Raw genomic sequence first — 27,367 nt, 5'->3', positions numbered from 1 at the left:
TGGCATGTAATCAGATGTCAAATGTGTGATGTTCTATTACAGGTGCTTGCTGATTAGTTCTAGTAAAAAAGCAAGTTCTGGTATCGTGTGGTTGAAAGTTAATGATTCAGAACCGACTGGATGGTGCCTTCAGATCAGTTTGATTCAGTAAAGGTGTTTAGGCCAGAAGACTGTGAACACATGATCTCAGTAGCCAGCTTTGAGGATGGAGTAGAGTTTTACCTGTTTGAGACTTGAAGAAAAAGTTACTGAGATCCCAAAGTTGCACTGAATCCATATTTTCTCTCTGGTTGGGTGACTGGCTTTTAGCTAGTGCAGTTTAGCCTTTTTTGTCTGCTGCTGCACCTGACCTTCAGTTCACAGAAGAGCAACAGAGACAGTGCAGAGAAATGTTTTTGGATGCACTCGAAATCTCGAAGAAAACACCCCAAACCGTTTTATTTCCTCTTAGGTACTGAACAGGGTGCTGGATACCTAAGTCTGCAGCCCCCATAAGGTAGAATTTACCAAGACTGTGATATCTGCCTACTCCTATTTCTATTTTGCATAATTAATAGACTCGGCTATCGAGAACACGTGGTTGGAGAGTATAAGAGACCCATGTTTCCTCAGATAAATAAGATCATTGTCCTGGAGAATGTTCTGCACAAGAATAAATGTTTTTATGAAACTTTAATTTAAATGAATCTTTGGGAAGTCAGTATGGAGTCTAAAGAAGGGGCAGCACGGCAATAGCTTTTCTCTGGTGGTGATTAGTTTTGCTGCAGGCAGTCTGTATCAGCTGGAGTTTTCCCAGCGTGTTCTGAAAGAAATGGAGGTCTGCACTGCAGTTCCTGAAGTGACACAGTCCCTAAAATGCCAGGCAGTGATGTGTATAATGATCTTTATCGCATATGAAAACAATTTGTTTGTTCTTGAAGACTTCGGAGAAAAGATTTTGAATCCTGTGCTGGTCAATAATAAAGCTGTCTTTACTTGCTTTTTTGAGGAGGGATATATGGTATCTGAAAAGCATTCTAGTGTTATGTGACTAATAATTGGGTAAAGTTAATGATAGCATCTGTTCTGCTAGAACAGCAGCTTTATAAAGCTGTCCACTCTGGAAGATGAAGGATGTTTGCAGATGAGTGGCACAGTAGTTGTTGAGGGCTGAACCAGCTATTAGTTTCTTAAAAGGGGATTCTGCTTCAGGGAAACCAGCAAGGTTCACTGATTAAGAGGAGACTCTGTCATTGCCCTATCCTAATGTATCAACAAATCAGTTTGACATTTGGGCTCCCACCTAAGCTCACACAAAATGAATGAGCAGAACTTGCTGGTCATTATGAGCTGGCTGGATCAGCTTGAATATTTGACAGGTCTGATCAGTTCAAATTTTACATGAGGTTGCCCCACCAGTTAATTGAGTGCAAGAGCTGTCCGTTGTGTCACAGCAAGGCCATGAGCAGAGTTCCTTGAGCAGCCTCTGGAGTTGCATTCCCAGGCTTTTGGCTCGCCCTGGCTCAGAGCACAGCCATGTGAGAGCAAGGCTGAGCTCAGGGGCCGAGGTGAGCAAAGCAGACACATCCTGCCACTGAGTGGTGATGGAGATGTGCTGCAGCCTCATTACTGTAATTAGTGCCTACAGTGTGACCGGGTAGAAGAGAAGGTTATGGCTGTCCCTAATTACCCCTTGTCCCTTTGCAATAGCTGCTTTTGGCACACAGTGCCTAACTATTCAGGCTCCGTCCATCCTGCACTTCTTGCTCTCTCCTATCCATAGCCAGATGCACTGATTTGATTCTCTTCATACACCTTTGAACCTGCAGAAGGGGGAGCAGCTCTGGCTCTGGGTAATTTCCTTTCACACCACACAATAGCCATGTTCTTCTTTGCATAAGGTGCTGGCTCTTGCTTACCCAGCTTTGAAGCCGGTTGCTTCTCTTTATTCTTATCCTATCCCTTTCAGAAGAAAAGCAGAGTAACTTTTCACAAAATGCCTCAAGCAATAAATGAGTAGCACCTTCTGAGGCTATGCAGATGGGGGCTGTGCACATCTGGAAAGTGGCTGTTGGAGACAAAGCACCCATCTACAGAAGGAGCCCATTTCTGTAAAGCACTGTGCTGGCAGGGAAGCCTTTTTCCAAAAGGGAGGTGGCTCTGGAACTCTGTCCTGTCATTCTAATATCAACTATTGCAAATATTAATATAATTATTTTTTAATGCTCCAGTGATGTAAGATTCATCTTAGGTTTGAGGATGGAAACAATGCTCCTTATATACTGTTCCTCCAGCAACAGCAGAAACTTCTAATAACTCAGACCTTTATTTTGCAATCCTGTTACCAAACTTGTTTATTCACAAGACTCTGTCCTCGTGCATATTATGCATATTATGTTTCCCTTAGCATGCAAACAATAAGAAATCATTTCACTCTTTTTCTAACCTACCATGAAAAACCTCTCCCAGAAACTATAAATTCCACTGCAACCTATGTTTTGCAAGCTACAATCACTCTTTAGCTTTGTTTTATTATGTTTCATTTTTATAAACACTCAATAGTTCCAGACTAAAAATCAGGAGAGCTTTAGGAACCCTCCCTGATGTTTGTTGTGGCTCAAAAAATTTGAGTGATGTGAAGGTGTTCCTTGTGCTGTGATTGTTGTTGGGTATTGTAACCATGGAAGCTTTATGGTAATCATAAATTAGTTTATACTATGTGTGAATTCATTCTAACAAAATCCTCATTTCAGGCAACTTGTTAAAACCCTGCATTTTAATTCAATGATACATTCTTATTTCTAGCTTGATTTTTATAGCTTCTTTTTGTAATTATATTCACAAATCTGCCAAAATATGCACATTAATCTTAATAATTTCTGTTAATGACTTACAAATTCTATTTCATATCATGGGGAGGTACATCTCAGTGCTGCTCTGCCTGTTCAGTGGTGGTTCCTGGAGCTACTCAGAGCTTTTAATAGAAGATGCTCTCTTAACTTCATTACCAAAACAAACGCAGTGCTTGTTTTGCACAAAATTTTAATGTGAAGACAGCACTGAAAACAAAGGAGCAAGGCTTGAATAGCTCTCTGCTTGATTATGAGATGCTGGGGGTTGAGGGAATGCTGTCTGCCTTTGTAAAGCAAAAAAAGAAATTTGTTAAATTCCAGTTCAATTTCATAGAAATTGCTGGTACTGAGACACACTCACGTGCAGTATTAATTTTCAAGAACAAGAGAGAATATCCTGTGAAGCCTGAGCAGTGATATACATGAATAGGAAAACTATGGGGATTTTAAAGAGTAGTGCTTATAAATTTGTTATAGCTTAGGTTTAGCTGTGGTAGATAACAGAAATCTAAATAACATTTTCACATGCATAATCTACCTGAAAATGGACACCTTCAGAATGTAGTTGGAACTAAATTTGTGAATAGAGAACTGTAGGATTTTATTCTGCATTTCCTGGAAGGATGTTAATGCAATCCAGGTATTGAACAAACTTGGGAAATCAATCGATTTAGACTCAACATTTTACCTTGGATACAAAGCATTGCAGGACTTCTATATTTTGTTTAGCTATTCAGAGATGCTTTAGTCTGTGACTGTTTTCATTTGACCTATATAGAAAGTAGTTTCCTGCAAAACTTTGTTATAACTCAAGGCATTTGAGTATAATTGGAATTTTTAGACTTGACCAAAAGCAAGAAATACTTGTGCTAACCAGGAATATATTTTATCTTACATTCCATACTTCATGCATGATTCCATGAGTCTATCATATCTTCTGTTTAAATTTTTATCACACATTATTATGTATGCCTATAAAACTGTATTTTCACTGAGCTCAACAGATACTTCTTATTAAAAGCTTATAAGTAAGAAAGGAAAATATGTTGATAATATAACCACCTGAGCTGCAGTTGGTGAAACAAAGAGGAAAGATTTTCTTCACAGCTTAAGTTAAAATCTTTCAAGAACTCAGAGAAAATGCCCCCAGCCTCCAAACCCTGAAAAAGAGGCTCACTAGAGAAACAGATTTCCAGGCCTTTGTCCCAAGTCTAAGGTGTCTTGGACCCCTGGTGTTTTGTAATTCATTTGGGTCACATTTTCCTTTTGCTTAAAGAAATAAGTCATGCAGGAAAATTCGGTTTACTGTCTGTAGCTGAGACATTTGCTTATCAAAGATATTGAAATACTGCTACTTCCTACAAGGTTTTCTATTTTAACCACTCCTGGTTTTGTCAGAATTCATCTACAAAACAGGCAGCTGGCTTTGGTAGTTAATGCCTTTGTCTACATGAGGGAGGAAGTCCTAGTACCAAAATGTTGCCATAAACATAGGCTGTGACTTTGATGAGAAGTTCTCTTGTTTAAAGAGAGAAGTTGTGGGGGTTTTTTTTGTTGTTTTTTTTTTTTTTAGTAAAGCCTTACTTCCAAGGATTGTATGAAAAACCCATTAAACCTGAAGAGGCAAAGCAGCGGAACAACACCAGCTGTTCTCAGGAAGTCCTTGTGTTAGGAACTATTATTGGAATTGAAGGTCAAGAAAAACAACTGTGTTCACTTACTGTCATGTGTGTGCTCTCCTTCCAATGTCAGTCAAGGAGCTTGTCATGCCTATTGGACTGCAGAAACTAAATAAGCTTGCCAGACTTTTATGTCCAATGACATTATTTGCAGTTAGAATTTAGGAGTTTGTTGTGCAACTACAAGAAAATGCAATCTTTTACAAAAAATGTAATATCAGATGTAATACATCTGATATCAGATGTATTGTGGTAACCTCAAAAGGCATGAGAAACTAATTTTTGCCTTTTGGCTGAGCACTGCAGGAGAGAGAAGAGGGGTTTGCAGAGACCAGTCTGGAGGAGATAGCACAGCATCAGCCTTGGCCAGGAGAGGTGGAGCTGGGAGGGGAGACTGGACAAGAAAAGTGTCATCAAGGGGAGCTGGAAAAGAAGCTCCAGGTGGGACAGTGAAAGTCTTCCTGATGAAGGATAGACAGGAGCCCCCATGCAAAGATTTGGTAGTAAATGCAGAGGCTCTACAGGTGGCACAATTGTTTATGGGGAGCTGTCAAGATTGCACATTGCTTTGATAATTGGGGTGTAGAAATAAATTACTTATGAACTGACTCGAAAGAAACCCTACAAACCCCCTGCTTTACATAGACTTGCAGCCTGCTCGAGAATAACTTTGTGTCACAGATCTGAAGGGTGACAAGACTTTGAAGGATCATCAGGAGAGGAGCTTGTCTGTGGAAAAAACCTGTGGAGATCAGGTCCTGTGACACACGAAGTTATTGCATTAGCTGCAGTTCTATTGCCAGTGCAGAGCACTTCACGTGAGACTGAAATGCTTCTGTTGGCAAACCTGCTCAGAGGGGCTTGCCTTGGCCTGGGGACATTGCTCTTGATTAGTCCAGAATTCAGGGCTGTTTTTGTTAGCTATGAAAACCATTGTGATTTATTTGGTAATGTAAGAAGGATCTCCCAGTACTATTTTTGAGAAGTTATGTTTTCAGTTTGAATTGCATTAAACATGTTTCCCCTCCAAACGTGACCAAGGACTTGGACTACTGCTGCAATATTTTATTTATAATTTTTTCAATGACCCCTTTCTATGGTTTTATGAAAATAAACAGAAGTGCTTTTACCTTTGAAGAAATGTATTTATTTAAACACTCAAAACGTTTTCTGTCTTTATTCTACATTTATTTTGAATATTTTATTTTTGGATATTGCTTCAGTTTTAATGTTTTATAGGGATTAGAGCACCTTTTCATATTGCTTGGAATTGATTTCGCTCTGACCTTGCTGTAACCTTAGTGACTCTTTGTGAGGATGTTTTGCAGCTCGCAGTGCTCTAGTTAGTAGCGATGGATCTAATTGCAAGTTTGTAGTTTTTTCCATGTAAAATGACAAGGAGATAAATTCTGTCTTTCAGGAAATTTTCTAGAGATATCTGAACTAGACAAAGAAAGTCTTTCCAGGAACCTTAACAGGAACTCCAGGGGTTTACAATGACCAAAGTGACACCCAGGCCTCTTCAGAATGTGTTTCCAACTGCTGTGGATGCAGCAAAAGCTGCAGAAGCCTTTATTTTAAATTTCATGTGAGAACCTGAATAACAGGAGTTGGCCACAGAATAAAGCAGTGATTTGAGTTCACGTTTAATGCTGGGCTCACAGGATCATGTAGGTTGTGGTTAACTTGGAGCCTATGAAGAGCTATGAGCCTGTACTCTGGTTTTCAGCCTTGGCTCAAGATTTGAGGTATTTAAATCTGATTTCTAAGATGATTTAGGAATACGTCTGGTTACAAATTTGAGATTAGTGGCTCCATACCCACATTGTAAAGGAGATTACTCGTGTTCTTAAGATCTGCCTTTAATCTTGACATTTAACTTGAGTACAGGGATTAAAACAGAGAACATGGGTACATAAGATTTATGTGGGTACCTAGATGTACTAAAAAGGGCACTACCAAATGATTTGGGTAAATAGTACAAAATCCTCTAATACTTTAAAATGTTATCTGCAGGGAAAATAATTTCTTGAGTTTTCTTGAATTTAACAGTGGCCATAAAAATGATGGAAGTCTTCTAATACCTAGATTTTGTTTTTTTTCCTGTGTCAGTTCCCCTTTAAAAAAACCTAAATTCTGGCTTTAAAATTATATTTTTCAAAATTCACCACTGTCATAAAGATGAGAATTTTTTGATCTGTGTTTCTATTTGCCTCTCATTACTAATTTTGCAGGCAATAAAAAGCTCTTTGGTTCAGGTGTTCTATAGATTCCCCTACAGGAAACTTGAATGTAAATTTAAAAATATAATGAGAAGCATGAATATTTATGCCTTAGTTGTTCTCTGAGGTGCAGGGATACCTCAGCTTCTGTAAACTAACCTTGACAAAAGTTTAGAATTGGGCTCATTTACATTTGCAAACATGCCTGAGTGACCTGGAACCTCCCACCAGCAAACAGAATGAATGATCAAGATAGATATTTGGTTTATAGAATGTTTGTTTGGGCCAAATTAATTATGGGATTAATCCTAAACATTTCAGTGCAATTGCCCTCCTTTACTTTATTGAACTTTTAGAAACCTGGTCACAACTCAAATAGGTGTAACTTGGTAGTACAGGATTGATCTAAGGTAACAGCAAAAACCCTGAAGGCTTTTTTGTGAAGGTCATACTGTGTTTCTTTGCTGGGATACTTGACTAATCAGCAGAAAATACACATAACGTGTACATGTGTAATATTTATATGAACACATAGCATGGACAAAGATTTGAATTTCTTCTTTTAGTTTTGTTTACTCACTGTCCTCCCTTTTGTGAAAAAATTTAAGTCATGTGTATTGGGGAAAAAAAAATCAGCAGAGGATGAGAATAAATTCTGCTACCAACTGTGGATGCACTAGAATTCAGTATCAAATTGAGTAGTTTGGGCACAAAGAGACAATGTCTTCCACAGACATGCTTACAGACAGATTTGTGTTGTTTTTTGAATAGACATTGAGTGTTAGAAAGTTGAATACAAGCCTGGATATCTCAGCAATAACAGCCACCTTAACACTGTTTTGTAACCATGGTGGAAGCTGTGATGGCCTCCTGAGTTCATAGTCTGTCACATTATTTGCACTAATACAATTTTCTAGTGCAGAAAATGGACTGGGGTGTTTTTCTGAATGTACATACTTAGCATAAAATGAAAGCAAAAGTGGGTTTTGACTATGAGATAGCTGGAGAGTTCCTGAAATCCCCACAAAGGCATTCTTTGTGCCCTGTCAGCTGTGGCAGTGCAGTTAATTACAAGCCTTGTCCCCAGAGGTGCCCTGGCACAGCACTCACCGTGCTGGTGCAGCAGCACTGGCTGCACTCCAGTGGGCCATTACCTCATGTGCTCTGAGCAAAAAGCAGGGATAAAAGGAAAACCTCTGCTAACCAAAGACAGAAACTTAAAATATTGCAGGAGAGTTAATATTTGACTTTCAGAATCCTATGGCAATATTGTTGTAGAAAAGGTAGAAAGTAATTTTTAAAATGTTAATTACAATGGGGTGTAGGAGAAATTATTCAAGAGCAGTGCTGGACATTGTGAGTCCAGAAATATGAACAGGTTTGCAGTCCATAGGAAATGTCACCTAAGAATTGTGGAGGTGTGAAGCAACCTCTTAAATATAAACAGTTCAAGATGAATATGTTAAAAAAGAGACTTACATGTCTTTTAAAGACAGTGAAGTGTTTTTATGTGGTTTCAGCTGCCACACTCTAGCCAGGGTTCTGCCTCAGCAGACTGCATTATAATTGCTTGTGCTGGGAAGGAAGTTTGTGTGGAGCTGTTGTGGTTCTCTTTGGTTCCTGACCCTGTGACAGATGGATTCCTGTCCAGCTTCATCATCCTGAAGTCTGTTCTCCAAGGAAGTGAATTATGACCATGTCACAGACATCTTGCCATGAAACTGCTATTAATGGGGATTTCTACTGGTAGCAGCTAGCATTGATTGTTTTCTTTCTCTTGCTCTGCAGCTGCACACTCTACACACTCTATCCAAGGACAAACCGTCCCCCAGTGGCTTTTTAAAAATATTTTTTGATAATGCCAAGGACATTCCACCCAAAAAAACCAAAGAAAGGAATCTGATTTCTTTTGACCACTATGAATAATAGTTCAAATTGTTTCATGAAATGGACCTGGGAAAAAGCCAGCTCAAAGGAAAGAATGTATATATGGAAACAAAATCATAGTGGATTGGTAGAATTGGTAGAATTATCTCAAGGAAAAGTCAAAACAACAGTCACAAAACTTTAATATGTTTTTGCCTTGCATTGAGTTCATCCCCTGTAGTGTAATATAAACTAGAAGGGATGAAAGCATGACTGGTTTAATAATGAAAAGGATGTGTCTTGTATATGCTTCCTTATTTAACTCATTTCAGTGACAGTTTAGAAAATGGTGAATTTGGTGTCGTAATGACTTTAGGACAAGTGAAGTAAAGTTAAACACAACCCAATAACTGCCATAAAAAACCAGCAAGATGGTTTAATGCTTGAATAATTTATTATTGAATAAATTGGAAAAGTCTAATCCAAATGAATGAGAGGCATGAAAAGACTTTTTACAAGAGTAACTGTTTAGACCTGAGGGAGGGGCCACATTAGTTACTTGGACAGTACAAAGATGTTGCTATTTTGATTAAAATTTGTATATTCTGAAGTTTAAATTCGGCCACAGAACAAAAATCCTGATTTTTCTGTTGGGAGATTAAATGCTAGGGCTTTCTTTTATCTGCCACAATATTTTTGCTTTTTCAAATTACTTCTTAATTTTATCTTTGCTGTTCCACGTTCATGCTGGTACTTCCATTGTGCCTTTTTGGTTCAAGGTTTTCTGAAGGATGGTTCAAGACATATTAAAAAAATGGTTTAAGTTTTTAAAGTCTTTAAATATGTGACCTTTACTGGGAGAGTACAGTTGTGTCTGAATAATTTTGGTAAGGAAATGAATAAGAAAGTGTTTTATATGGATAAGAAGGTGCCCTGGGAAGAGCTGCACACTCTTGGAGGGAGTCAAGGGGTATGATCTGAAGCAATTTGTGCCCAGCACCGTTCTATTTCGGTCCTGGTGGGTCCGTGCATTGTCACTCACGTCCTGGCTGCTGCAGCCTCTTGTCACAGATCTGTCAGCCCACATTGCCTCTAGCAGCTCTGGCACAGCAACACTGCAATAATGACTTCACCAGAAATAGGTGTAGGAAGCTGCTGGGAAACATTTTTAATGATGGTGTGTGGAATTTGGATTGCTAGTAATTGTATTAAAAACATTTTTATTTCCCAAGTACTGTATTGGTATTGAGACTGAGGCACACGACATGACTGTTCCCTGATTTAAGTGGGCTTCAACTCTTCCTTTGGCTTTGTTTTCCCCTTCCACGTTACAGTTTAACTGGAATATTAAGAGCACAGTCTGATGTGCTGGGTCCTTAGTGCCTTTTCTCTTCATTTCTCTGAATTGAGTGGCACCGTCAGAGAGGAGGAGGCTCAGTGTTCTGTTTGCTTGCTTTAAATTGGATGTCCTTGAGCTGTATCACAGCCGAAATACTGTTGAATTTCATCTCCAGATAAAAGTTTGTGTTCTTGAATTTAACAACAAGGTTCCTACCAGTGGTGGCAATGTTTTCATAGAAAATGCGAGAGGAACAAGCAAGTGTATTAGTGGATCATAGGGTGACTGAGAGAAACCAATTTATTACCTATTCAGCAGGGGATTTCACTGGGAAAGAAGCACAGTTGCACAAAGAGTTGGTGAGAATTTGTCTTGGGATACTGTGTCTGTCTCTGCTTGCTCAAGATCAAGCAAAGTGAATTCAAAAAGATGGAGTGTAAAGTGCTGTTCCTTTGAGGTTAAGAGGGAATATACCACAGGGAGGATGGGGGAATGGGAAATGTCAGAGGGAGGGCGACTTTGGGTTTTGAAACATCACTGAAGTGTAAATTGTGTTGTGCTTCTCATTGAAAATTAAAAGTGGGAGTCTTTTCTAAAAGAAAAGAACAACACTGTTATATGATACCCACACTATGTTGTGATTGGAATATTACAACTATGGAAATGAATTTCCTAGATTTAAAAACTTGAGCCAGAATTCATTATTATTATTCACATGAAATTTTCTGCTCATGAACCTGTGAAGTGACTTCAGCTTTTGAGAATATTTTTATACTCTTATATTTTTAGTAATGTTTTGAATAAATCGTCTTTAATCTCTTCATTTGATCACGAGCTATTTGATTGTCTCATGTGTTATTAAATATTTTGCAGTATGTATTGGTTACTTAAGTACTTTCACTAAATTGAAAGCTTGGAGATACTTTTCTAAAATAGCATTGAGCATAGTCAAAAATGAATGTTAATATATTTACTGAATGCTTGAGTATAGCCAATAACCAGTATTTCTATCTGCAGCTATGTGTTTCAGACAATAGTAATGTGCTTTGCATCAAGTGTAACTTTCTTCTCACCATTAGTGCAAGTAGAACAATCCTTTGATCTTTTTGAATATATAAATTCTGTACTGATCAAAACAAAAAACAAGGTCTTCATTAATTTCAGAGAGCTCAAGGTCTAAGAGATAAGTTCCTAAAAATGTGAAAATGAGTAGCCTGGAAGTGGAAGGATTCCATAACTAAATACAGCTGGATAGCTCTAAGGACCTGCACTTTGCAAGAGAGGTCTTGGGCTGTTTGAGCAGCTCCAGCTCCCTCTCCCAAAGATTGCTGCAGGAACCTGCAGCTCTCAGCAGCCACGAGGCCTTTTGGGTGAGCAGGAAATTTTGGAGAGAACAAGAGAAGAGGGCTATGATGAGCAGAGGCAGCACAGTGCAAGAGGTCAGCTATAAATAGCTGTGAAAGGTTAGGACATGCATTTTCACTGAGGGAGGTGTTCATTTGTTCTGCTAAGGTATGATGCTGGAACTCCTGTGTACCAGATAGCAAAAAAACATGTACTGAGGATTTAATGCCTGTCCAAAGGAGGTTATATATCCAATGTGAGAATAGAAACACAACTTATAGATACATTATGTGAGTTACAGTTCATGTAGTAAGAGATTTAAATGCAAAGCATAAATCGATGTGAACAGAGTCAAATTGTAAACAAGGTCAGGCTACAAAACTGCAAATTCCCAGAGAAAAAAGACAAAACTGACTGCTCTCCCATACTTATTATTTCAAGGAAATGATTTCACTCAAGAATAGGATCAGATTAAGAGAGCTGTGTCAATTAACAGAAAGTTAAGAATCAGAGGATGTTGATGTGCCTGTAGTGAATTGCTCCACGCTGCCCACTTGCAAGAAGGACACGGAGGGGCTGGAGCCTGTCCAGAGAAGGGCAAAGGAGCTGGGGAATGGTCTGGAGCACAAATCCTGTCAGGAATGGTTGAGGGGATCAGCCTGGAAGAAAGGAGGCTCAGGGGAGGCTTTAGCCCTCTCTACAGCCCCCTGGAAGGAGGGGGCAGCCAGGTGGGGTTGGTCTCTTCTCCCAGGTAACAAGCGATGGGCTGAGAAGAAACAGTCTAAAGTTGCTTCAGGGAAGGTTTAGACTGGATTTTAGGGAAAACTTCTCTGAGCGGGTTGTCAAGCTTGGAACAGGCTGTCCCTGGCAGTGTTTGAGTCACCATCTCTGGAGATTTGTAAGATGCATGTAGATGTGGCACTCGGGGACGTGGTTTAGAGGTGGATTTGGCAGGGGTGGGTTTGCTGTCAGACTCGATGATAGCTGCCTGAGAGATGCCTCTGCTGAACCCAGGGGAATCTGGGGAGGACAAGAATAGTTTGTGTGGATGGGATGTTTTCTTGTTTGGAGGAATTTGGGAGGGGCAATAATAGTTGGGTGTTTTCTGATTTTCTGATGGCTGTCACATATGATGTGTTTAGTTTTGAAATAATGCCTCATGTCTCTAGGAGGCATTGTGTACAGGTGCATAGGCCAGAAGTAGTAGAAAAAATAAATACCTCTGAAGCAAATATTAAGATGAGAATAAAATTCAGATATCTATATCTCCTGCACAGAGCTGTATTAAAAGCATCTGAACACTATATCCCCTGGAAGGTAATGATATTTAAAAATTATAACATATAGTTTTAAAATTATCTTGAGGGTTATTAATTTTATGGGGGTTTTTCCCACTAAATAAATTGAAACTTATTTAGTTTTCAGCTAACCACAGTCTCTTCATGGACTTACTAGCAAACAGTTGCAAAGAAGATGGGAGTTTTTGATAAAGGAGAAAAAATATATTTTCTAAATTTCATGTATTTTAAATGTAATTATACCTGCAAATCATTTATCTGGTTGAGAGAGGAATTAGCTAAAACTCTTGTGTAACTGTAAGTGCAGTCCAGTTTTGTTAAGAGAATTTTGCTGAGTTTATTTCTTCTTAAACTCTTTGTTGTTTCCTGACAATGAAATATGGCAGTGGCTTTTTTTCAGAGAACATGTTAGGCTGATCTAACATCACGACTCAAGATCTGCCCATCAGAAGATACTGTAAAAGAGTATGAAACAACCTGCTTCTGTATACTTTTAAAAAAAGGGTGGGGTGGCCTTTCTCCTTATCTTCATGGAATGGAAATCCACAGTCGATCCCTTTATACACTGGGACACCATAATAAACACCCTGAGCGTGGGGCACATTTTCAGCTGCATGTAAACAGACAGAGGTAGAATTACAGCACGTCTGTGACAGTTGTGCTGAAAGCAAGAAAAGAACCCACGAGTTCCAGCCCCTTTTCCCTTTTGAGGGAAGCAGAGGTTTCCTTGCAGAGAAGGCAGCTGGTTCCTGTGGCACAAACTGTGCCAGGGGAGGGATCCTCCCCAGCACTGCCCTGGCTGCTCCTCTGTGCTGCCCTGCCAAGCTGCCACCAAACCCAAGTGGAGCAGTTGGTACGTGCAGGAAAAGTTGGTTTGTATCAAAGATATCCATCTCAGCTTTTTCAAACAGGGAACTGTTTAGTGGCATCTTCTCGATACCCCTCCTAAAGTTAACCCATTCAGGAACCTCAGTGCTTTGCAAGCAGGAGACAGGCTTGGGCTCCCAGCTGCAGACTGGATCAGGGGAATTCACTGCATGCATTCTTCCAAATGAGCCTAATGGCGAGTGTCAGACTCGGCATGTGTATTCTCATCTGTGCAAAGGAAAAGTGTGACAGAATGAGTTCTGTGGAAAAGTAGTTGCTATGAAAGTTCCAATTTCTCTGCACCTGTAGTACTAAAAGTAAGTGCCAAGCAAAGTAGGAGCTGAAGAACAAGAGAGGCCAGATGTGAACATATTGCTCTGTATTTTAGAGGAATAGGGTCACCTCTTGTCTGGGTGTTGAGGGATTACTAGCTAAAATTTCAGCACAATTTCGTAGGCTGATCCTAAGACTCCAAGTAGTATTGTGGTCAGTGTCAGCTCAGTCTCTTCAGAGTTGTTTCACATGAGAAATAAAGCATTGTAGCACATTTGGTTGAAAATCAGCAGGTGCACAGCTCTGAATTGGTTTTGTTTTTAGATCCCCTTTTCAGTCAGTGCAATTTATTATCAAATAATGTGAATATTCTAAGGGAGCTATGCATGAAAACAAGTTTGCTGTGTGAATAGTAATCTCTAGGCAATAAATATTGTATTTTAAATGACTGTTGTGCAAAGTCTCAGAACCCTGTTCCAGATGCAGACATGCACGAGTGTGTCAGTGACAGGTTATGATCTAGTGTTGTTCATGGGAGTTAACAGCAGAGCAAACATTTGTTCCTGGGCCAGAAGACTCCTGAGATGTGCTTTGTTTTATGCTAAATTTCTGGTAATTACTTTAACTCATGCTTGGGCTTCTCTCAGCCCGCTTCTTTGGTGCATTAATTTGCAGGGGAACATGGTTTTACAATGAAGAGAATGAATGTGATTTGGCAAAATAGGGAGTCATTTGGTGAATATCATTCTCAGCAGCCCATCACTCATTTGCATACCTTTTAGATAGGGTGCAAATGCAACCAATAAAACCTAATATTTATTTTGTTCTTAACTTATTTCAAGCACATGAAAGAAGAAAATTTGCCCAGTGATTGTGGAACAAATCACCTCATTTAGAGTAGATCCAAGGTGCCTGTTTGCTGCAGGACGACAATGTTGCTCGGTTTGTACATGAATCAGAAAATTAAACATTAGGAGAAAACTGCTTAACAGATGTCCAGGAGCTCATAAAACCTTTCAGTACAATCAAATCCAAAAGAAAATTAAGAACTTCTGTGCTTGAGTTACTCACACCCAAGAAAATGTCTGTTGCCTGTGCACACCCAAATTGTGGTGTTGTCACTCCAGATGCTGGCACATGAATCAGCCTCATTATCAGGAGCAGTGTTTATTATCAGGAAGAGCCTGTGGAAGGCTGGACTTGCTTGTTGCAGTGTTGGCCTGTTTTCTTCCAGGAAGAAAAGGCTTGGCAACACTGACATCAAATTAGCTGGAGCTTCCCTAGCTAAGATACAGGAAAAATAGAATAATTTTCTTGGTCTGATGTGGATATAATCCTCTTTCCTATTTAGGTGTAGCTTTCTGTTACAAAAGCTACCCTTGTAGCTCTAAGGAATCTGTTAAGGCTTTCAAAATGCATGAATTGCTGGGGAGGTGTGGTGTGGGTGTCTGCTACAGAGGTGGGTGACAGTGGACTGGGAGTCATTGCTGCTATTCACTGGGTGGTAGGCATGTTTGTGCCATTGAAAACTACATTTTCCTGCATTTAAGCTATTAATCATCTACTTCTTATGCTCATTGTCAGTATTTGTTGGATTCTACAACCCCATATATTAAACTTATACAAATCAGAATGAGGAGAGAAGTGTTCTGAAGGTCTTTCATCTCCTGGCATTCATCCTTTCTTATTTGACTTTCTAATGAAGCTGGATGCACTGACACTGCCTATTGCTCCCGTGTAGCTAACGTGGAGAGCTTCCTAAACTCGGCAGAAGTGCTCAGGAAGCAAGTGCAGCTCAGCAGCCACACACCTTATCTCTGCTTTATCCATCTTTCCATCTCCTATTGCCTCTTATTCCTCTTTTCCACCAGCTGAGAAAAGAGCTGAGCAACATAAATGCCTTCTCGAGCTAAGCAGATTTTCTGTCACCCACAAAATCCACAACTGCTTGAATTTGATGTACTCTGTGATATAAGCACAGCATATATGTTTTAATACACATTTGTAAATACCCAGAGAGAAACTGCTGGAAAAGGGAGAGGGAATACACACTCAGCTTTCCTGCATTTACAAGTGCTGGCTTTTAAAGAAGTTTTGAGGCTTGGCAATTGAAAAAAAAAAAAAAAAACCCAATAAATTAAAATAAGCCTTAAGTGGTAGGTGAATTTTACACAAGTTATACTAAATTAGAGTTGAAATCCACCAATTGCAAAATAAAATCTAATGAGGAACTATGCATATATCTGACTGGAAAATAACTTGCAAATTTATTTTTCGCCAATTCAGAGAAACTTGGGTCATTTCTATTGGTAAGAAGAGGGAATATTTGCCATTTACTGATAGTTTAACCTTATGGAAGTAAATATTCACATGCATCTCTGCTTTAAAAGAAAACAATTTCATTGCTTTACTTTCCAGTATTGGTGGTTTTATCCACTTAATAAACAGCTCTGGGGTTTTTTTCCCTGTTATTGGTGTATTCATATAATATCTTAGTCCTTGCTCTGCTCTGTGTGATTTCTGACTGATAAGAAAAGTGTGTATTTATGTGTTTTTAGTATAGTACAATTTCCTTACATATGTCTATAAATGCCCACTTTTACATTTGAAAAAAAGAGAATTTTCGAAGGGAGATTCAAACCTTTTAGGAAAGCTTAAATTCCAAGGTATAGATTTGACATTTTAGTAGATTTCTAATACAGGATATTTTGAAATTATTATTTTTATTTGTATTGCAGTCACAAAGTATTGTGAATTTTAACACAATGGTTATAATGTGAATGCAGGGGATATTTTAAGGATTTTTTCTTTACTATATGTAGGGGTTTATGTTATTGGTGTATTATTTTAAAAATGGGGCAGAAGTGCAGGCCTATTTTGAGAGCTTTTTCCTTCTACCAAAATTTTATGTTTAGAATCTTACATACTTTCCTATATCTAGTTAATAATATGAAGAGGTAAAAGCAGTTTTTATTTCTCTTCTGTGCTCCACATTTATTCTCAAGCCAGAATTACTGAAGGAAAAGATAAGGGCATGAGGTGAAAAGCCCAGGCTGGTAATGGGATGGCTCAGAGGTGGGTTGGCAATTTTCTGGAGTAAACATTAAATAAATGGAAATCTCAGCAGTTGCTAGGGAGGAGCTCTTCAGAGGAGAATTAAATGACTTGGGAGAAAATTCATTCATTTATAGTGATGCCACTCTTACCTAAACCAAGCACCTCTGTTCTCCAAAACCATTAGGAATTGGCATTCAAGGTTTCCTTTTTTTTTTTAAATAAGAATGCAAAGTACTAAATGTCTTTAATCCTTAATAGTCATTTATTATCAATATTCTGGAATATTAGTGTTGACTTGGAAAATCCTCATTTTTGTAATAAAAAAGAAAAATTTCCAGATATATTTTTGGTCTTTATAACCTCAGCATTTTAAAAAATGTCCAGTTCAAGGTATTTAGACAGTACATGCAGATTTCTACGTGATTAACAAAAAACCTCCAAAACACTTATATTGTTTTGGGGTTTTTGGGTATAAAATTAACAGTTGTTTTGCTGTGTGTGTGGATTTTTTGTGTGTGGTGTTTGTTTGTTTGGTTTTCCCCTTTTATAAGAGCGCCATTTATTTTAACAGGTATGGAGAAATACAGCTCAGGTGGATGCTCTCTCCAGGAAACAGCAACTCACTTGAGGTGTGTGCTGGGCACAGATTTAAGCAGTGAGGATTTTAGGAAGAAACTGGACACAAACAGCAGAGCAGGAACCTCCCAGAGCAGTCCAAGACTGAAGTCTACCAAATGTGAGTCATATTTAATTTTTTTCAAAGCCTCAAGTGCATTGGTTATAACCTGCACCTGATGAGGAATGGCATAGAGAAAAGTGAAGTTTCTCTAGGGTCACACATTTATTGCAAAAGCTTGGCAGATAGGATGTGGAATGGGATGGAAATGACAAAACTCAGTCAGGTTTCCTGGAAGACCTAAAGTGGTGAAGTCCAAGCTTCCATGATGCACAGCCTCAGTAAAGTTTTATCTGAGCTGAGACCTTTAGCGTGCATTATTCTTTTCTTTATTTATAATGTACTTTTTGTTCCAGATAATATGTAATTTTTTTTTTTTAATTTTCAAAAGCTCTGCTGTAAATTCTCTTTTGCATCACTGCTGCGATATGGGGCCAGCATAATTTCAGCAGTGACTGCAATAGTGTAATAAGGGGAAACAAATAGATCAAACTGTGCAAAGTGTTAAAGGAAGTGAAGAGAAATAGCTCTCATGGGGAGGGGTTATTGGAAGGAAAACATTCTTTTCCAAGGAGTTCTATCTGGCTCATTGCAGATAACCTTTTACTTTGACAATACGAAGGGAGCTTTGTGTCCCACAGGCAGCACTGTGTTCTGAAAGCTTTCCTGAGCTCAGAGGCTGCTGAGATGCTCTCAATACCCAAATTAATAATATTTTTTGTTTAGACTGGAATGGAGGGACAAGGTAGAAAACCCTTATCAAGGGTTTCAGGGAGACATGGAAACTCCCTGGTGCATGCTCCTTAGTGGCATCACCTAAGGAAACAGTGATGCTTTGGCTTTAACTTTCCAGCATTCCTACAGAAAAAGCCCATTTAAAATGCCAGTGACATGGACAAAGTAAAAAGCTGGAAATCTCCCTACCTGAGAATCAATTTGTCTGCTATTGATATATCTGTGTGGCACATTTGACTTCAGTTTCTTGTGCTGTCTATGGAGGACAAATGAATACTCCTATAAAAAGCCTTTGAGTTCATAGGTCCTAGTAATAAATAATTTTATTGGACTGATAATAGACCATTATGGTGAGCTTTGCTCAGCTTACCATCTCCCATGCCTTGGCAAAGGCTCTGTATAGTTCTTTCTATCCCTTGTATCATTGGAATATTGAACTGCAAACTGACTCGTGTCAAAATCCATCTCGCTCAGGATCCTGCTTCTCTGGTACTGTATCTTCTGCTTAGATCTCTTCTGGTTTTCTAGCAAGCCTGTGTCACATCTTTTTGGTGTCAGCTGGAGTAAGGCTCCATTAGGAAGTTGCAAGTGACCTCATCTGTCTGACTCACTGGACTGCAGAATTCTTGGCTCTGATCAGCTTCTTTAGCAGTTGGTTTCCTTGTTTAGTATTTGTGGAGATATGTTGTTTGGTTTTTTTTGTGGAAACTTGAGAAAAAATGGTGAATGTAGTACATTCAGGGAATCAGAAGTGGCTGTGGCAGATATGAAGAACAGGTCAAAAGTTTTATATATTCATCACTTAGACTAAATTTTCATTTAATTTAGAGGACTCTCCTTCCAAAGTCTTAAGATCTACCACCCTGGATTCTATTTAATAACAAATGAAGAGGCTGTAAGTTAGAGCTGATTATGATTGTACTGAGAAGGACCAAGTTTAGGGAGTTTAAAAGAATTTATAGCTTTTGCATTTGCTATTGATACTACACCTTCTGAACTGCAGCACAGGTGGATTTGCAGTGTTTAGTTTTTGGGGTTTTTGGAAGCCCCATGACTGCATTTGGAGGGAAAAAAGAAAAAGTATGATGAAAACTATAATTTTCAGTGGCTTTTTAGGTAGAAAAAAGGCTGAAACTGTTCTTTGACCAAGCAGCTGATCCGAGTGCTGCACCTGCCTTCCTGCATATTTATGAGACTAAGGTTTGTACCTCCCTGTAATGTCATCAGTGTTAAGAAAGGAGACAGCTGGTGCTGTGTGCAGCTGTGCTCTGAAATCACACATTTGTCACCTCACCAGCACTTCAAGACTTGCTTTAGTCCAAGAGCTTGGCTCCCAGTTCAGTGGTTCTACATAGGAAATAAGATATTGCTCATTATAATGAAGGTGAAACTCGAACACTCCTGCTAAACAATAAAAAAGTGAAGATGAGTCTGAGTCCTGGGCTCACCAATACTCTACTCTAGTCCTTGAGCAGAAACCTGAAATCCAGCAGCTGTTTAAAACAATTTGTGTGCTCTGCTTAGAGCATGGGAGCAATCCTCTGGTTTGCATCTCTATTCCTAATACGTGATGACTGGGTTACATCCTATTCTGTCGTGAGACATTACAGATGTAAATATTTATCTTTTAAAAAAATTGTTATGAGATTATTGTGTACCAGTGACCTTGCATTTCAGCTCTTGGGATGTCACTGCCCAGATTTTATAACCAAATTAATTGGATTGTTTGTTTTCAGAGATTATTTAGATGGAGAAAAAAGGTGTTTATTTGATGTATATAGATGAACAAAGCAATATGGATCATCATTTGAATCCTAGTCATTTTATCCTTATGAAAATGAAAAGCTGGATTCCAGTAAGCAGAAATTGCTTTCATAGATATTTAATTAGCTTAGGAAAACTGGCAAATTGGAAATAAACTACTTAGGTCCTTGTAGCACTTGTGAATATTTCAGAAGCATAAAGACTAACAGAGTGCTGATGCTGGTGCCAAATGTGTTTGAGCCAAGCCCAGCTCCAATTCATAATGAGAGCTTTCCAAGCTGCCCAACTTGTTCCTTTTCACATCCTTTGACGTTTTTCTGGCTTGCCTTTGTTCTTGTATGCAAGTTTTCTGTGCAGTCTTTAAAACTGTCAGTCTCACACCGTTGGCAGAGTAAATGTCATGCTTGCAGAGTTACAGTTCAACCAAAACATTTGGACAAATGGAAATCACGCCCCAACCTTGTGCAGCTTCTCTGTGGAAAGTTAAATTTTCTCCCAGAGGACTAATATGGATCCTGCCATGTAATAATTCCCAGCAGCTGGGACTGGAACCCAGTAAAAGAAAACTATTATTAAAGGATTATTTTAATTATTTCTTTTTTTTATGTATGCCATAGGAGAGGAGGGGATTGCAAAGTTATGCACGTATAAATTGCAATAGGTGATTTTTTAACAAGAATTCTTATTTAATATTTTATAAATATATCTATGCCATAGCTATCATACTTCCTGCAAGAGACCTGATGTTGACTTTGTAGTGGTGATATTGGTATGTGCCCTATTTTCTTTTAGCTGGACTTTAAAATTACTGTAATGTGGTTTTGGTTTGTATTTAAAGTATTTTGCTTTTTTTGGTTTTTAACCTGAAGGTTTAATTTTTCAAATGGGATTTAGAGAAATAAACTTTAATTGAACTTTGGGGATTTTTTTGACATTGTCTCTAAGTGAATCCAAATGGCACCATGAACATTGAAGATTTTTGTCTTTGATCTGTTTTGTGGACAGGTATTTAAGTCATCCTCAGGTACTATTCACAAGTGTTATACATGCATATAATAACCACAGTTATTATGCTATTTAACATAAAAGAGGTTTTTAAACAGTGTTCCTTTTTGTTTCCTTTTTTGTTTTCCTTTCACTGGGGTGAGCTTCCTCCCACTGAAAGTCCCATTCCCTCACTTCCCACTAGTACTCGATGGTAGAATCCTGTTAATGTGGGGTCTTGTTCATCTTTTTAGAGCCATATGCTTATCTTTTTATCATCTGTTAGACGCTTTTGGGGTTTTTTTGATCAATACAGAAAATTAGCAGCTATGGGCTCCTAAAACTATAGGGTTTGAGGAGTTCTTTATAGCAGATCAGATACAGGAACAGCAGAAGACAGTAAGAAACAAAACTAATAGCTTATTATATGTCACACTTTTAATTAATGGCTCAAAAACAAAGCTACTGAAGTGAATAATTTACATTTAGATATCAGATTAGACTTCAACAAATCAATAGAAAGTTTGTATCTTTCGTATTAAAGATTGATTATTTTCCTCTGGCATTTGCAGAGAGGCAGTATTTTGGGAAAAATCCTAACTGAGGAGAATGAAAAGTAATGCAGATCTGAATTTTAATAGTGCAGTGCAGAACTACATCCTATTTCATGTTATAGTGGAGCAGTTTTAAACTTTTGATGTTCCATTCAATTAAAAGTCACGAATGAAGAATCCAGGAAAAAAAAATTAAGGAAGATATTTTTATATGCAGCATATTGTAAAAACCCCATACATTTTATAAAGCCCTATGATACCTAGTAACTTGAAGTCTCAATTATTTTGAAGAATTTTTGTTGAATGTTTATTGATAATGAACCTCACATTACAGAGATTGAATCTGGCAGACTCTGCTCTTGCTTATTTTCTGAAGATGTCAGAAATTTCTGTAATTATCTTGATTTCAAAACTACTTTAATGTAAGTATTTCCTGTTGTTGATTTCTGTTCTGGGTGTGAAGGATGAGTGAAAAGAATTTGAAAGAGCTTTTGATTAATGCTGTGTAGTTGTGCTATGTACTTTGTATAAATAGACTGTCTTGCTCCTTGAGCTCTTCAGATTTGAAAAATGCCAGTCAAATAGTATAATTGTATTTAATGATTATATAATATAATCATCAAAAATCCATGCAGAATGATTAATCTCTGGTATATAAGTTATTTACTTGTAACTCACATTTCCTATGACTATTTAAAAGCAGTCTGCCGTGAGGATTAAGGAGTCAGAAATTATAGGAACATATTATTTTTTAAGACTTGATTTGAATCCAGAAATTAGGGGTTTAAGGTGTAGCAATTAAAACTTGGCTCTAATGATAGCGAATTTTCTGCTCCTTCTAAAGATTTAAACACATATGGGCTTGAGCACTATGGTATCTTTATGATGCAAATCTGCTTTTCCTATTGAGCCAATAAAGTCACTGAAAAGCAGCATTAGTCAAGGAAAGGCTCAGTATTGGGTTCGTGTATTTTGTCATTTAATCTGCTGTAGCACAAGTAAGAACCAGACCCTCCACCTTGCACAGTGTGGGGTGGGCTGGAGGGATCTGCTGCTGGGGCAGGTGAGAGTGTGGAGGTGAGCAAGCCCAGGCTGCTTCTGGCCCAGTCCCAGGGTGAGGGGCTTGCTGTGGCTGCTGTGTGAGTTTCAGGATGGGCACTGCATGAATTGCACAAGGAGCTGCTCCTGGCAGTCAGAGGAGGTTGTGCAGGTCAGTCATGTAAAGCATTCATTTATCATTGTGAGATCTAAGGCTGCACTTGAAGACTCGGCATAAAACTTAGTGGTCCCCATATACATGCTTATAAAATGGTATTTTACTTCCTTAATCTCTTGTCCTCGTTGTGCAAACCAGTCTATTTAGCCAGGCTTCTGTATGGAATGTGGTGGCCAAAATGCACTTTGGGAATCGTGTGTACCATGTTTTGATAGATCACTGAATATATCAGAAATATTAAGTGTATTCATTGTATGGATTTTTTAAACTCTTCTGTTGTTAAGGCTGTGGCAGGCTCCATTTATCTTTTCTACCATGTGGGGATTTCAAGAATGAGAAAACTTGTATTATTAGAACTTCTTATAAGCAATATGGATAGTTGTCATGTTTTGTTTTCTTTGCATAACACAACTTCCAGCAGCAACTTCTATGTGATTTTTTTTGAGGGCTGAATCTAATAATAATAAACTAACAAATGTGCTTCAATGCAAGCAGAATAGTTGCTCAAATTCTTTTTTCCACATCAAATTTATACATTGTGAGTCAGGTTATTATCCATTGGTGGCTGTACAAAGTTTATCAACTTGTTGATTCTTAGGAATTACTGTTTCTTCAACCAAAGTAGAAAAATAGAAAATCTGAGAGAGATATGGGGTTCTGAGATTAGTGGTTCATATGTTATTTTACACAGCCCTGTAAGCCCAGTGTTACACTCTTCCCAAAGTATATCTCTACAGAAAGCTACAAAATGGAACCCAGTAGAGAATTTGGCGCAGTAAAATGAAAGCAGTGTGGATTCCAGGACAGGTTATGTCACTGTTCCAAGCACACAAAATCTTGGCAGCACCCTGGGGTTAGGAAACAAATTGTAATGAGGACCACTTGAGTGGAACTGCTAAGACGAAAACCAAAGCCTGTGAGATTGTAATTATGGAGATTGGTAAACTGTGAGATCAGAAATAAGCTACTGTGACTCCCCAGTATCCATGGAATGGTTTAGAAAATGTACTCTGGAAATACTTCAATATTCTGTGTCTTTTTGTAAAACAGCCTCTTTGAATCTGAAAAAAATATTTTACATACGGAAGCACTGGACCAAAGCACGTGGTGACACCACACCGGAAACTTTTGTTCTGCTGCTTCACATGAAGTTGGAAAGTTCTCTTGAGCTTCTGAGCAGTCCCAAAGAAATAAGGTGTCAGGAGTCTGATTGTGACTCTGGTGAAATGAATCTCTGACAGTGCTTAATATCTGAGGGAGAGAGGGGCTGAGACCTCCATGACAAGGGAAGCAAGCAGTGAAATGAGCATCTCATCTCCATGGTGCATTCGGGAGTTCATGCAGGCTTTTTTGTGGGCCAAAACCAATTTTGTCTGAAGTCTGAGCATTAAACGGTGGCTGTCAGTGCATCCCTCCTTGTTCAGATGGGTGCTGCTTCCAGGCTGCCTCTGGGTAGCCTTATTCTTCCCAATAGTTGCAGCTGCTCTTTGCCTTCATTGGCTACACAGATGTGTACAGCTGTGGCAGGCACTCACAGAAAATACTCTGCATCTTCCCTCAAATCCATACACCAGAGAGGATCTTTGGGTCCATAGCAGTCAGAAAAAACTCACAGGTAGTCCTTCATTTGACAAAACCATATTTCCAAAGGCAGGAGGAGAGGACTGACTGCAGTCATGGGGTGTTGCCCCATGTCCCTGCTCTGAGCAAGGAGAGTTTGCACCTCTCCAGCTCTTCACTGAGCTGAGAAACAAGCAAAGCACAGGTCATTGTTACAGCGGAGGTTTATGTGAAAGCTGTGGCCTACAGCAATCCTGACGAAATATTTTGGGTTATTGAGGTGAAAAAGCACAGGTGAACTTGTAACAACTTCACAGCCTTTGTGACACACCCGGGGCAGGAATTGAAAATGCACTGGTTGTCAGGTTGCTGGTGATGTGGAAAGACATAAAATATGAAACCATCCAGGAGCTGATGTGAGTGACAGGGCCATGGGCATGTGCCCCCTCCTGAGCCACCCCATCCAAGCCCACACTCCTGACACACCTGGGCCAGTAACAGAAATGCCATGGACAGCCCTGGGCCACCAGCCAAGAGCAGGGACTCAGGCTGGGTCAGGAGTGCCTGGCTCCCATTACTGTAGGTCAATGGTATGCTGGTTTAAACTGGGCTGGAGGCTGGGAACTTTCATTGGTATGGCTGTAGTTCGTGTGTTTTTGATAGAATAAGAATCACTGGCTGCTCCCACATTATCGTGGTTAATAATGACAATGATAATGCAGTAATGACATCAGTATAGCACTTATTGTTGCATTTCTTGTCAAGTGCTTGATTTGACTCTGGAGTTGCTTGTATATATTGTTTAGAACAATTTTCAATACAATCATATGCTTTTTTCCTATGAAAAGTAATGATAAGATCAGGATAATGGGCCAGACAACCTTCTAAAGTCTCTTTCAACTTGACTGGTTCTGGGTTTTTTTGGGGTTTGGTTTTTTTTTTTTTTTTTTTTTTTTTTTTTTTTTTTTTTTTTTTTTTTTTTTTTTTTTTTTTATTTTTTTTTTATTTATTTTTTTGGTGCAGTTTTTTTTGTGTTTATGTTCATTTGAACTTTCAATGGCATGGTGAGTGTATATTGTTTTGCAAGCAATAGACCTCATGCTTTGTGAAGACCTCTGAGAGAAAGGACACTAATTGAAATGACCATGAAATGGATTAGAAGTGGATTGATTTTTGCTGGGTTTTGACATACTTTTTAGTGCTGCTAGCATGGGAACGATGGTTGCTCCTAGTAACTATCAAAGGCCCAGGCTCTGTTAGAGTTACTTTGAGAGACTCCCTTTGACCTCAAAGACAGAAACTCCTAGGGAAGAAAAAAAAAGTAATTTGGTCTTCAGTTTTATGCTCATTAGCCAAGAGTGAATCCTCCCAAAGCAATTTATGAGAGATAATGAAACAACTTAATTTGCCATCAAGATGCTTCAATTTGCATTCTTCTCAGTTGCATTCCATTTCAATAAAATTGGATCATTATTTATCTCTAATTTTAATTCTTAAACTAAATTGTTTACCAGAAGGAATTTTTACTGTCTCTCTCCCCAACAACAATCTATTAAGCACAGCGTAAACACTGAAAATAAATCAAAAGTAAATTGAGGCTCCTGCTAACTTATTGAACTTGTACATTTTCCATATACCTCTTCTTATGCAAGGCAAAGATACTCAATTATTTGCAGTTAATTATATGCCACTGAAAGAATTTAACCTCCTATGAGCCCCAAAGTGGGCAGACACTGTATGTGGGGGACTCATATCTGGTGGAACAGTGAGACCTGGCTCATTCCAACGGGTTGTACTTAATAATCTGAAGGCAAGAAAGCCAGAGATGGTTGGGATACCTGGGCTCAGAGGGGAAAAAATGAATGTGATGGCACAGTGCATCCTGAGTGGGCTATGAAAGTGGTAGGGATAAGTCCTTTCCTGCTTTCACTTGTCCTCTGTCCTACACAACTGCATCTTTTGTCTAAGTCCAGCCATGTCTGGGCTTGCAACTTAGTACTAAACTCTGTCTTACTGCAGTTTTATTCCTGCTAAGTTTTTTCCTGAGTATTTGACTAGGTAAAACTGTAGCTGATAAGGAATATGTAGGCTGTTTCCTCAATCTTTGTTACTCTGTGATTATGTGTGTGAGACACTAAACTTACACCAAAATTCAGGGAACTGTTCTGCAGTGAAAAATTGTTTAAACTGTGCAGAAGAAAGTATACAGCTTTTCTCCAGACAGTGGATATGGTACAAGGGAAAAAGGGCTTGTGGTACCTAGTTCCAGAATGTAAATACTGGTTTAATAAAATCACTGATGTAGGCTAATTTGGCACAATAGAGATGTGTTTATAGACACTTGTATCTAACAGTATGTTGGATATTTAAAGTTTAATAATTAAAGAGCTAGAGTATTAAATACAAGTGGTTATAAAGTTCAAAATGTAGAAACCTTTAACATATTAAAGAAACAACAAAACAATAACACAAAACCCCTTACCCCTAAAGGAATAAATGAGTTAACATTCTGAAAACTGTGAATATGTGAGTCAGAGTGGGGTGCTTTACATACCTGCAGTAGATGTACCATTCATAAAGATGAGGTTCCCAGAATAGAGCAATAGAGGAAATAGTACTTTAGGATTATATGTGGTAGTTACCAACCTTAGGGTGAAATGCATGGGGTTGAAATGTTTGAGTGCAGAGCCAGTAGTAAATCTGCTGCATTTCTTTACTCAACTGCCCAAGACAATTGTGTTGCTACAAAATAAAATATGTTTAGGAAAAGGGAGGAGGGAGATAAAGTTTGGAACTTGCTGGTTCTGGAGTCTTATATTGCCTTTTGTGTAACTGATAGGTTAGATTGTCAGAGCCATAACATGGTATGATCCTGCTGTTTTAGTTACATTGAATTGCCCTTTTAAAAGAGAGTTGCAGTGAATAAATGTAGATAAGTGCTAAGAAATGTTTTGTGACAGTGAAATTCATACATTCTGCAAAATTTCCTCGTTTTCATTAGTCAAACTACAAATACTATTTTAGCACAGTATTATAACTAAGGAAATATAAACAGATTTATCTGTAGCAGATTAATGCTTAAAAACACTGGTGATCCATGTC

The 27,367-nt window shown here is 38.6% G+C and overlaps 1 long non-coding RNA gene across 1 annotated transcript in view; it reads left to right on the top strand.

Moving 5' to 3' along the window:
* Nucleotides 1-27,367, top strand: part of LOC148222851 (uncharacterized) — a 411,241-nt gene that overhangs the window by 111,360 nt on the left and 272,514 nt on the right. Inside the window, exon 3 of the long non-coding RNA XR_015805502.1 lies at nucleotides 17,348-17,512. This is a non-coding gene — a long non-coding RNA (uncharacterized LOC148222851). The remainder of the gene's footprint in view (nucleotides 1-17,347; nucleotides 17,513-27,367) is intronic.

Source organism: Sturnus vulgaris, chromosome 9 (assembly GCF_052056855.1).
Source record: "Sturnus vulgaris isolate bStuVul1 chromosome 9, bStuVul1.hap1, whole genome shotgun sequence".
In the NCBI taxonomy this organism is placed as follows: domain Eukaryota; kingdom Metazoa; phylum Chordata; class Aves; order Passeriformes; family Sturnidae; genus Sturnus; species Sturnus vulgaris.
The sequence above is the reverse complement of the archived record's forward strand: the minus strand, read 5'-3'. Positions and strand labels throughout refer to the sequence as shown.